The 12,500-nt window shown below is 42.4% G+C and overlaps 2 protein-coding genes and 1 non-coding gene across 8 annotated transcripts in view; 1 reads left to right on the top strand and 2 right to left on the bottom strand.

Moving 5' to 3' along the window:
- LOC123499528 overlaps positions 1 to 12,500 on the top strand; it is a 126,710-nt gene that overhangs the window by 37,239 nt on the left and 76,971 nt on the right. The gene's annotated exons all lie outside the window — the stretch shown is intronic.
- LOC123499527 overlaps positions 1 to 12,500 on the bottom strand; it is an 86,568-nt gene that overhangs the window by 24,997 nt on the left and 49,071 nt on the right. The window lies entirely within an intron of this gene.
- Trnai-uau lies at positions 5,048 to 5,142 on the bottom strand. Its single transcript has 2 exons — positions 5,105 to 5,142; positions 5,048 to 5,083 (listed from the first exon to the last, which is right to left on the bottom strand). It is a non-coding gene; the product is annotated as a tRNA-Ile (tRNA).

Below are 12,500 nucleotides of genomic sequence, written 5' to 3'. Positions count from 1 at the left end.
CACACGTGTGCTTATTGCTTGGACGAAGGAGGGAAGGAAGGTGGGAAGGAATTAAGGAAAGGGAGAAGTGCAGCTGCTCGTAAGGAATTAATTAAGAGTGAATAGCAGAGAGAGAGAGAGAGAGAGAGAGAGAGAGAGAGTCGTGACTGGGAAAGCGAAATATTGAAGAACAGAAGAGAAACAATAACTGTGGATGGAGAGAGAGAGAGAGAGAGAGAGAGAGAGAGAGAGAGAGAGAGAGAGAGAGAGAGAGAGAGAGAGAGAGAGAGAGATACTTTACCCTACGTCAAAAAAAAAAAAAAGAATAAATGAACTCAACTTTGATGTTTTGTAATTCATGTGTTTGTTGTTGTTGTTGTTGTTGTTGTTTCGAATTTTGGTTTATGATTTTTGGCGCATTTTTCAACTTTCAGGAAATAAATCGAGCAGGAAACATTCTCTCTCTCTCTCTCTCTCTCTCTCTCTCTCTCTCTCTCTCTCTCTCTCTCTCTCTCTCTCTCTCTCTCTCTCTCTCTCTCTCTCTCTCTCTCTCTCTCTCTCTCTCTCTCTCTCTCTCTCTCCACATCAAGGAAGACTAATCAATTGTATATTCTTCTTCTTCCTCCTCCTCCTCCTCCTCCTCCTCCTCCTCCTCCTCCTCCTCCTCCTCCTCCTTTACTCATCCTCCTCTTTCTTCTTGTCCTGTTGCTCCTCTTCCTCCTCCTCTTGCGGCTCCTCCTCCTCCTCCTCTTCCTCCTCCTTCTCCTTTACTCATCCTACTCTTTCTTCTTGTCCTGCTGCTGCTCTTCCTCCTCCTCTTGCGGCTCCTCCTCCTCCTCCTCCTCCTCTTCTCCCTCCCCCTAACCTCTCCCCTTCGTCAAAATTTCAAGGTTGCCTCTTGAAAATTTGTTATTTTCAATCGACGCCATCACTTGCCTTCAACATTTCAGAGAGAGAGAGAGAGAGAGAGAGAGAGAGAGAGAGAGAGAGAGAGAGAGAGAGAGAGAGAGAGAGAGAGAGACGGAGGAGGATAGGAAAAGGCAAAAAAAAAAAAAAAAAGAAATGTATTAAAATGAAAGTATTGAATCACAGACTGAAATTATGCCTGTGCCAGAGAGAGAGAGAGAGAGAGAGAGAGAGAGAGAGAGAGAGAGAGAGAGAGAGCTATTTCTGCATGTGGATGGTTTAATTTTTTCTCTTTTCCAAACCAATGTTCTTCTTTTAATTTTCCATTGCGATTTGCCCACCGTGTTGCCTCTCTCTCTCTCTCTCTCTCTCTCTCTCTCTCTCTCTCTCTCTCTCTCTCTCTCTCTCTCTCTCTCTCTCTCTCTCTCTCTCTCTCTCTCTCTCTCTGTATCCACGCTACCTTCCACCCATCTGCTTTAAACCTTTCCTCTCTTGAGTGTCTCGATGTGAAGCGTTTTCCTGTTTGTTCACCTGTTCTCCTGTTAATCTGTTCACCTGTTGTTCTCCTGTTGTCCTCTTTACTGTTCAAACTATTCATTGTATCAAACTGTTTCTCTGTTGTTTTGTTTCCTCTCCTGCTGATCATCTCTGTTCATCCGTTGTTTGTCTTTTGGTCTTTCGTGTTATTCTGTTTATTTCTTGTTGTCTTGTTGTTTTGTTCTTCCTTTATTATGTTCACCTGTTCCCGTGTTCACCTGTTTTTCTTATTTTTTGCTTTTTTCTGTTCGTCTCTTGTTCTCCTGTGAATTTGTTCTTCCTTTATTCTCTTCGCCTATTCTCGTGTTTACCTGTTTATCTAATTTTCTGCTTGTTCTGTCCATCTCTTGTTCTCCTGTTGATTTATTCTTTATTTTTATTTTATGTAGGAGAGAGGGCCAGATAAGGGCAACAAAATATTAAAAAAAAAAAAAGGCCCACTTGAATGCTGGTTCTGTAAAAGATAAGTAAGAGTTACCCAAAATTAGGGAGCAAATGTCTTGATACCTCCATATTAAAAGAAGTTAAGTACAGGAAGAAGGAAATACAAAGCAGTTTGGGAGTTCCAGAGTTTACCAGCTTAATCTTTTCACCTGTTCCCGTGTTTACCTGTTCATATAATCTTCTTCCTTGCTTTTTTGTTAACTCGTTCTCCTGTCTCTCTTTTGTTTTAGTTTGGCTGTTAGTCCGTTTTTTTTTTTTCTTAAATTAATTTATTTTTGGGGGTTGGATATGATGAAAGAAATTTATGTTTTGTTTTGTTATTTTGATTTGTTTGATTTTTTCCCCTTTTTGTATTTAGCTGTCTGTATTTTTCCTTCGTATTGTATTTTCTTCTCATATTTTTCCTTCGCTTCTCTCATTTTTCTATGTTTTGTTACTTTTTTTCTCTTTTATCCAGATTTTTACTTAGTTTCCTTTAATTTTTCTTCCATTCTTCTTTCTTTTTGTATTCTACTGTCTATATTTTTCTTCCTATCCTATTCTCTTATATTTTCCTTCACTTTTCTCGTTTTTCTTTGTTTTTGTTACTTTTCCTCTTTTATCGAGACTTTCATTTAGTGTCTTTTAGTTTTCCTTCCATTTTTTTTCTCCTATAGTAAATTTGCCCCAATTCTCCTTCCTTTATTCCTGAAGTATTGTAGTGTCATTTGATTGGTACACACATTTTTACCGTGAGATTTGTGTACGATTAGACCATCTTATTGACATTAGGAAGGGTCTGTGGAGGTCAGAAGATTAATAGTTAGAGTCTTCACTATTTCAATCCCCCCCTTGATTTTCTGAAGCTGTATAAAAGTCACCAAATAGCCAGCAGAATGAACATGGAAACGCGTCCTGGTACTGAAGGGGTTAGGTAGATTCTGGTTACTATTTGGTTATTTCATTCAGCTTCAAATACTTATGTGGGGATTAGAATAGTGAAGACTCTGGCCATTAATCTTCTGACCTCCATAGACCCTTCTTAATCTAAATATAATCGTCCAATCTCACCCAAAACTCATGGTAAGAAATGCGTTCCAGTACTGAAGGGGTGAGGGACTATTGAGGTATAAGACGACGTTAAAGCGTATTGGTGTACGATAAGACCACGGAAATTGAGTTCACTGAAGCATATGCACCATCCCACCACGTGCCGCCTTGAAACTTTGTCATTTGTGGAGTGGTTTAAAGTTACCTACATGTCACTATGGTACCCAGGTTCTAGGGGGAGGTGCAATTGCCTTACACCAAAGATGCGCTTGGGTGGTGATTTGGGCCTTGATATGGCTACCACTATAAATAAAATTGCCTGCGCCGCTAATGGGTGGAAGCCGACCAGTGCTTCTCCATACTCTTCAAGTACACCTACGTACACTATAGGTCATAACATAAAAAAAAAAAAAAAAAAAAAAAATCATCCAGTAACGTAAGATTAAATGTAGCCATGTATGAATGTAGAACAGTCAATTTCTCTTTGTTTATCCACCAACCACACCACTTCACCTCCTCTCTAATCAGGGTGACAGGTGGCACGTCTCTGGTTCCCTCCCCGCTTCCTCCACCCAAGGACAGGTGCTAACAGTTCTCTCGTCTGCATCTTATCACTCGACAGATATGATTTAATGTTACTATTCCTTCTTCTCTGGGGTGCAGAGATAGCGGCTTTCCTTGATTTTGAAGGTGTTTATCTATTGATTTATTTGTCTTTTATATGATTTAGTTTTTAAGGTCAAGGATTCTTTGTGTATAAGTAAGTGCTGGTGGTGGAAAGGCACTGCTAGGTTTGGTTGGGTTAGGTTAGGTTTGTGAGAGAGAGAGAGAGAGAGAGAGAGAGAGAGAGAGAGAGAGAGAGAGAGAGAGAGAGAGAGAGAGAGAGAGAGAGAGAGGGAGGTGATTATTCTCTTTAACCAAGTACTCCTTCACCTCACAAGTGGACTCGCTTGAGAACACTTGGTGGTGGAGAGTGAGTGTGATTAAGTTAGATTACGTTAAGCTTGGTGACTCTTCATTCGCGGCGCCTGAGGGAACGATGGAACCACCCCTTTACTCCTTTCAATGAAGCTCTCCACCTCATGTAGGGCGTGCGTGAAGGCGAATAGCGCTGATTGTACTAGCATGAACCCCTCCAGTACCATGACACGTTTCTATATTCATTCTGATTACTATTTGGTGTTTTATACAGCTTCAAAAACTTATGGGGTGTTATTAAGATAGAGAAGACTGTAGCCATTAATCTTCTAACCTCCATAGACCCTTCCTGATGTCAATAAAATGGTCTAATCGTACACAGATCTCAAGGTAAAAATGCGTCCCAGTACTGAAGGGGTTAATGGTGTTTATTCGCCTCGCCACAGTAACCACAAAGGGAGAAGGACGAGTGTTGAAGGGAGTGGTTACGCTAAGTTTTGGTTAGTGTTAATTCCCGTCAGGAGAGGAGCCACCGCCAGGCGAGAGTGTAAGAGTCATAAGAAGGGTTAGTATTCCTTTTTTTAATCCTTCAGGTAATGCAAAGACGGACGTGAGGTTGAGCGGTGATAGAAAGCATGACATTATCCTATTCAGTCTTATGCCGCGTTTCCGTATTCATTCTGGTTACTATTTGGTGATTTTATACACCTTCAGAAACTTATGTGGGGGATTAAAATAGTACATACTTTGGTCATTAATCTTGTCACCTTCACAGACACTTCCTAATGTAGATGAAATCGTCTAATCATATCCTAAACTCAAGGTAAAAATGCGTCTCAGTGTTGAAGGGTTGAATGAGGTAAGGTTAGATTACAGTCGATTTCTGTCGTGAGTCAGCACCGCCAAGAGTGTGGGGAGCGATAAGCAGTGACAAAAACCGCCGGTGCTCCTCCTCTCACTCAGCAAGCGGGCGTGAGGACAAGTGGCAGGGGGAAGCGTGACATGAGGCTATCTATGGGCATGTTAAGTTAGTGTCATATCCTGATAGTCGCTATAATGCCAACAGAGTCTACGGGAGAAGTAAAAAAATAAAAAGAACCAGTCAGTCAGTGCTTCCTTCCCCCAGCAGGCGGGCGTGGGGACAATTGGCCTTAGGAAGCTGGACATGAGGTCAGTGATGGCGTCCTCAGTGCCCACCATCACCCACGGAGTCTAAGGGCGCGATAAAAACAAGTGCCCCTGGTGAGGCTCGAACTCACAACCCCGGCATGGCTCCGCAGCGTTCACTGTCTATAAGTACCGTGCGCTAACCGATTGCGCCACAGGGGCCTGACAGATTCTTCTGTAATCCGTAACTTTCACCTGATCCTTGCTGTCAACTTGTCCACACTTCAGCTTTCCGTGTCTCTGTATAGTTTCCCTTTCCCTCCCTCCGTTTCTCTCCTTCCTCCACGCCTCCTCCTCCCTTGGGCGCTTAAATAGGCTTATGATTTATCCGTCCGAGGCCTGTCCGTGCCACAATGAGTCATCAGTAGGCCTAGGGTCGTTCGGTTTACTATAAAATCGGCCGTAAAAGCAGAACGGCGCGTGAGAGGGCAATATGTGTGCCGTGTTTACGATAAGGCGCGCCGTGTTGGGCCGCCCCGGGACATGGAAGCGCCCGCCGCCCATTGTGGGAGGGACGCAGGGAGCTGAGGAATCGGGAGGGGAAGGGAGAGACAAACTGGATAGGGAAAGAGGGAGACAAGCTGTGTGTGGGGGAGGGGACGAGAGGACAAGGGAGAAAAAGAGAAGGAGGTTCCCAAAAGAAGGAAACTGAGAAATGAAGAGGAAAGCTGCAAATGGAGGTTAGTTAAGAGGAAGAAGGAGAAAAACTAAGGAGGAGAAGAGAGACTGGGGTGTGATAGACGGAAGGTTAGCAGAAGAGACAGCCTGGGAAGAAAACTTAGGAAAGGAGGAACAAGGAAAGCACAGTGAAGGATTAAAAGAACAAGATAAAGGGTAAGGAAAGAGGGAAGAAGAAACAGAGAGAAGGAGAGGAAGATGAAGCACACAAGTATAAGAAGGAAAAATGAATGAAGGAAGAAAGGAAGGAAGGAGGATCAGAATGGAAGGAAGAGACATGAATTAGTGAAGAAGAAAAAAAGGATAAACAGAGAAGAAACAAGAAAGTGATAAAAGTAAAAAAAAAACAGAAAATACCCAATACTTTAACTTGAGAGAGAGAGAGAGAGAGAGAGAGAGAGAGAGAGAGAGAGAGAGAGAGAGAGAGAGAGAGAGTAGAGGAAAGTAAGTAGAAAATTATGTGAAAGAGCAAAAGGAGGAGGAGAAGGAGGTAGAAGGAAGGGGAGGAGGAGGAGGAGAAGGAGGAGAAGGAGGAGGAGGAGGAGAAGGAGAATAAAGGAGAGTTCTAGGAAAAGTAAACATCCAGGAAAGCTTGTTGAGACAGAGAGAGAGAGAGAGAGAGAGAGAGAGAGAGAGAGAGAGAGAGAGAGAGAGAGAGAGAACAGAGTCAGTAAAGGAATACATTGAGAGCTTATGTATAGTTAATTAATAAGATATAACAAGTCAGTAAAGTCAGCTGGAGGATAAATATGTTAGGAAATAAATAAATAAAGTAGTAAGTTGTGTGTGTGTGTGTGTGTGTGTGTGTGTGTGTGTGTGTGTGTGTGTGTGTGTGTGTGTGTGTGTGTGTGTGTGTGTCGCGGGGGTGGCAGTGGTAAGGCCGGAAGAGGCTGAAAAAAATGTGGGATGGCTGTTTTGTGTGCCAGACAGGTATTTGTAGATAATTCTGAGAGAGGTAAGTAATTTTAAGTAAAAGAGTGTTTGTCTGCCTGTCTGGATGTCCGTCTACCGGAAGAGAACGACAACGGCTAAGAGGAGAAGAAGGAGGAGGAGGAGGAGGAGGAGGAGGAGGAGGAGGTGGAGGAGGTGGAGGAGGAGGAAGAAAAAAAGGAGGAGGTAAGACATTTTTGTACGTGTTTTGATTAAAGCCAAGGTGATCAAAGGCTTGTAAAAAGAAAAAAGGAAAGAAAAAAGAGAAAGAGACGGAAAAAATGGTCACCTTTAATACCCACTCCCGTATATTACAAATGAAAATGAGAAAGCATCCTGTCATTATTATTATTATTATTATTATTATTATTATTATTATTATTATTATTATTGTCATCGTCATAGGCAAATGCTCCAACTGCTTTGTTTAATGTGTTATGTAGTACTGAACGATTAAGTTAGATCAGGACAGTTAAGTATATCCCTTCAGTACTGAGACACATTTTTACCTTGAGATTTGTGTACGATTAGACCATTTTATTGACATCAGGAAGGGTCTATGGAGGTCAGAAGATTAATGGCCACAGTCTTCACTATTTCAATCCCCCCACATGAGTTTCTGAAGCTGCATAAAATCACCAAATAGTCACCAGAGTGAATGTGGAAGGCTTAAGTTAAGTTAGGTTAGGTTAGATTAGGTTAGGTTAGATAGGGTCACATGAGGTAAAAAATACTTAGGTTAGGTTAGGTTAGATTAGTAAATTAAGTTCAAATAGAAAGTCAGTCATAGAGAAACTCACCGTGACCTAGAGAGAGAGAGAGAGAGAGAGAGAGAGAGAGAGAGAGAGAGAGAGAGAGAGAGAGAGAGAGAGAGAAAGAGAGAGAGAAGAGACCTTCTGTATTCTGTCTTCTCTCTTTACGTGTTCCTGCGGTCTTCCTAACGTTACAAACACAGGCAGATGCAGCGATCGAAGTAAAACAACCGTGACATACGTAAATAATTATGAAAAGTAACTATATACAATGCAATAATAATAAGTTAAGGAATAAAATCAAAACACAAGACGTGATAAGACGCAGAGAGAGAGAGAGAGAGAGAGAGAGAGAGAGAGAGAGAGAGAGAGAGAGAGTCATTTACTGATGGATGAACAAAGGATTACTCGATTGTGTGAAGGCAAGGCTCAGAAAAGACCTAAAAAAAAATAATTCTTAATCTGTGGAGAGTGGCGTGAGTTAATTAGTCATACCTGGTCTTCACTCTACCACTGTAACCCTCCGACTCTTACTTCACACACCGTTCCTTAGCCCTCCAGTACCGTGACGCGTTTTCCTATTCATTTTGCTTACTATTTGGTGATTTTGTACAGCTTCAGAAACTTAAGTAAGGGACTGAAATAGTAAAGACTGTGGCCAATAATCTTCTGACATCCATAGACTCTTCCTAATGTCAATAAAGTCGTCTAATCTTCCCCACAACTCAAGGTAAAAATGCGTCCCAGTACTCGAAGGGTTTATTACCAACCACTCTGACACACCTTTGCTTTTTCCACACCCGCCTGCAATCTTTAAACTGGGTGGACATTGCAGACTATACTTTCCAATCCCTTTTCTTTCTTGTAGTCGCGCATAAAGATTCCACGCATTGCTTCTGATGCTTCTGGTGGTAGTGATTGTTTCGTACCGCGGTGAGAGGGTTAAACAGACGCTATAGTGGGAGGCGATAAGAGCCGTCAAGATCGTTTTAACCTCTTCTGTACTGGGACGCATTTATACCACGAGTTTGGGATATGATTAGACGATTTTGTTGACATTAGGAAGGGTCTGCGGAGGTCGGAAGATTAATGGTCTAAGTCTTCACTATTGTAATTCCTCTCACATGAGTTTTTGAAGCTGCAAGAATTACTGAGTAGAAGGGAATATGGAAACGCGTCATGGCACTCAAGAGGTTAAGTCTTTCTAGTGGTACATGAACACGGATTCTTCATTAATTAACACAGAAAATACAAAACTAAACAAAAAAAGTAAAATAAAAAAGACATCCTTGAGAATCTAACGGATCTCCAAAAAAATTATTGAAAAATTTCCGACAAGAATCTGTAGTTTAAGAAATATTAGTGGTATTTTATATTTTAGACTCTCTCTCTCTCTCTCTCTCTCTCTCTCTCTCTCTCTCTCTCTACCAGACACACAAAATTCCTTACCATCGTGAAAATTGGAGGAAGAGGGGGAAGAGGAGGGAGAGAAGGAGGAGGAAGAGGAGGGGAGAAAAAGGGAGAGGAAGGACAAAATAAGAAAGACAAGTAATGTGATAGGAGAGACGAAAACAACACGGAGGAGGAGCAGGAAGAAGAGTAGGAGGAGGAGGAGGAGAAGAGAAGAAGAGGGAGGAGGGAGGGGGAGAGGGAATTTAGAGGAAGCAACAAAGTGAGGGGAGAGGAAGCACGTGTTTTAATGGCATTTCAACACTCCCTCCACACTCCTTATCCTCCCCCAACTCTCACCCTCCCACCAGGTCCCCTCCCGTCACCCCCACCACCCCCCACAGCACCTCACACTCCTCAGGAATCCAACGGGACGCGCCTCTTGTATGCTAAATTTCTGAGACTGCGATTGCTTTTTAGTGGCGCGTGTGGCAGTGAAGGGAGAGAGGGAGAGGGAGAGGAGAGAGGGAGAGAGCTACTAGTGGGTTTTGTCTCTCCTCCTCCTCCTCCTCCTCCTCCTCCTCCTCCTCCTCCTCCTCTTGCGTGCCGTAAATCGTGGTAGACTCAGGTGTCGGTAAAGAAGGCGTTCAGAAAATTCGTGTGACACCCTCATTGTTTTTTAAGAGAATGGGGAGAGGGACAGGGAGAGGGAGAAAGAGAGGGAGAGGGAGGGAGAAAGGAGAGGAACAGGCAGCTTCACCAGGTGTGTTTAGGGAGGAGGAGGAAGAGGAAGAGGAGGAGGAGGAAGAGGAAGAACAAGAAAAAAAAAACAAGAGTAAGAGGAGGAGGAGGAGGACAAGAATAAGAAGAACAAGAACACGTATAAGAAGAGGAGGAGGACGAGGAGGAGGAGGAGGAGGAGGAGGAGGAGGAGGAGCAGGAGGGAAGGCGTTTTTGTATCTATTATTTTGTCTTTAATACACGAAATGAAAAAAACATGCATTCTCTCTCTCTCTCTCTCTCTCTCTCTCTCTCTCTCTCTCTCTCTCTCTCTCTCTCTCTCTCTCTCTCTCTCTCTCTTGGATACAGCATGTAACAAAGTGAAATTGTATACGTTCAATAATAGAGAGAGAGAGAGAGAGAGAGAGAGAGGCTAATCCTTAACGACCGTCTTGTCATTAAGGGGACGGGAGGGAGGTTGTGGTGGTGCTGTCGATGAGGGCAATGATGAGTAATGGTGAGTTATGGTGACCTCCTGCCTTCACTGTCTCTCATTTGTCACCACCTCACCATTTCTGAGTCACTATAACATTTTCTATTTTATTTATTTATTTATTTATCTATTTATATTTTACTTTATCTTATTTTATTCATTCTTTTGTGTGTGAGTATTTTTCTCCTAATTTTGTTGGGTCTAATTTATTCATTATTTTGATTTGTGTTTTGAAATTGCCATTATTCATCTCTTCGTTCAGTTTAGTAGTAGTAGTAGTAGTAGTAGTAGTAGTGGTAGGAATAGTAGTAGTGGTAGTTATTGTTATCCTTTTTTTGTTACTTTTTTTTTCCTTTCCCATTGTTCTTATTTCTATTCTATATTCTTTTTCATATTCTTTTCTTTTTTCTTTATATTTCATCGTCAATATTTTTTTTCTCTCTTTTTCATCCAGTTTCTTTTTTTCTTTTCTTTCTTCTTTTTTCTCTCTTACTGACAATACATTCTTTCGTTCTTTTCATCCATTTTTGTGTCTCATTTCGAAAGTCTCTCTCTCTCTCTCTCTCTCTCTCTCTCTCTCTCTCTCTCTCTCTCTCTCTCTCTCTCTCTCTCTCTCTCTCTCTCTCTCATTATTTTTTCATATCTTCGTCATAATATTTTGTTTCTTCCTTGCCTTCGTTGCCTTTTCATATTTCGTGTTCAATTACTCTCTCTCTCTCTCTCTCTCTCTCTCTCTCTCTCTCTCTCTCTCTCTCTCTCTCTCTCTCTCTCTCTCTCTCTCTCTCTAATTATGACTATGAGAGAAAAGATTTCATTTATATTTTTTAGTTGGTAAATTTCCTTTCATGGACATTATTAGAGAGAGAGAGAGAGAGAGAGAGAGAGAGAGAGAGAGAGAGAGAGAGATGTTATCCGATCTTTTATTCCAAGTCTTTGTTTTCTATGCAACTTTCTTCCCCCAAAAACATCCAAAATGGAGTGAATAGTCAACGAGAAGGAGGAAGAAGAAAAGAAATGGGAGGAAGAAGGAAGAGGAAGAGGAAGAGGAAGAGGGAAAGAATTGGAGGTGGAGGAGGAAGAAAAATAGAATAGGAATAGAGGATAGGAAAGAGAAAAAATTGGGATGTGAGGAGGAGGAGGAGGAGGAGAAAAGAAAATGAGGGGAGGAAGGAACGAGGAGAAGGGAGGAAAAATAAAAATGGATGGAGGAAAGAAAGAGAAGAGGAAGTGAAGGAAATAGGAGGAGAAAGGAAAGAAAACGGAAGGATGGAAGAGAAGGAGGACGTGATAATATGAAAGAAAAGAAGAGAGAGAGAGAGAGAGAGAGAGAGAGAGAGAGAGAGAGAGAGAGAGAGAGAGAGGGAGGAGGAGGAGGAGGAGGAGGAGGAGGAGGAGGAGGAGGAGGAGGAGGAGGGGGAGGAGGTGGTATACTGACTATTAGAGGCCTAAGGAACAAAAGACGAACAAGATTATAGGCTGAGCACTGTATGGAGGACGCCAGGGGCAAAACAGTGCTATAATGGTGCCTTGTCCCCGCTGCCATGATCAGGGAGGAGGAGGAGGAGGAGGAGGAGGAGGAGGAGGAGGAGGAGGAGGAGACTGTAAATAGAAGAGAGAGTGGGAGGAAGAGTAGAAAGGAACTGGAGAAGAAGATGAGGTTGAATGGAAAGAAATTGATGTACTATGGAGACTCGCCAGAAACAATTCATGTTAAACAAAATAAATAAAAAAAAAACAGGAAATAGAAAGGAAGAAGAGAGAGAAGAGAGAAGGAAGAAGAAGGGAAGAGAAAGTGAGTGGAGATATGAGAGGTATTGAAGAGAAGAGAGGGTAGAAAACAAGAAAAATTATAAAAAGAGAGAGAAAGAAAGACAACAGAACAAAAAAGATGGAAGGAAAAGGAAGAGAAAGAAGAGAAAGGAAAAGGGAAGAGAAAGGAAGGAAAGGAAAAGCGAAGAGAAAGGAAAAGGGAAGAGAAAGAAAGGAATGGAAATGAAAAGAGAAGAGAAAAGGGAGGAGAAAAGAGAAGAGAAAGGAATTGAAAGGAAGAGAAAGGAATTGAAAGGAAGAGGAAGAAGGAGTGAATAAGGAGTGGTGAAGAACATCAGTTTAGAAATAGAGAATAAAAATTGCACATTCTTTCCATACTGTTCCTTATCCTTTGCTTTCCCTGTCACTGCTACTGTCTCTGAACAGGACAGCAAAGTAAGGCAGGGTAAGGCAAGGCAAGGCAAGGTAAGGCAAGGCAAGGCAGGTAAGGCAGGTTAAGGCATGGTAAGGCAAGGCAAGGTAGGGTAAGGCAGGTTAAGGCAGGGTAAGGCAGGTTAAGGCATGGTAAGGCAAGGCAAGGTAGGGTAAGGCAGGTTAAGGCAGGGTAAGGCAGGTTAAGGCATGGTAAGGCAAGGCAAGGGAAGGGAAGGGAAGGCAGGGTAAGGCAAGGCAGGGTAAGATAAGGCAAGGCAAGGCAAGGTATGGAAAGGCAGCGCAAGGCAAGGCAAGATATGGGAAGGCTGGGTAGGGTAAGGCAAGGCAAGGCAAGGCAGGGTGAGGCAAGGCAA

Source organism: Portunus trituberculatus, chromosome 50 (assembly GCF_017591435.1).
Source record: "Portunus trituberculatus isolate SZX2019 chromosome 50, ASM1759143v1, whole genome shotgun sequence".
Taxonomy (NCBI): domain Eukaryota; kingdom Metazoa; phylum Arthropoda; class Malacostraca; order Decapoda; family Portunidae; genus Portunus; species Portunus trituberculatus.
This window is presented reverse-complemented; position numbering and strand designations above follow the sequence as displayed.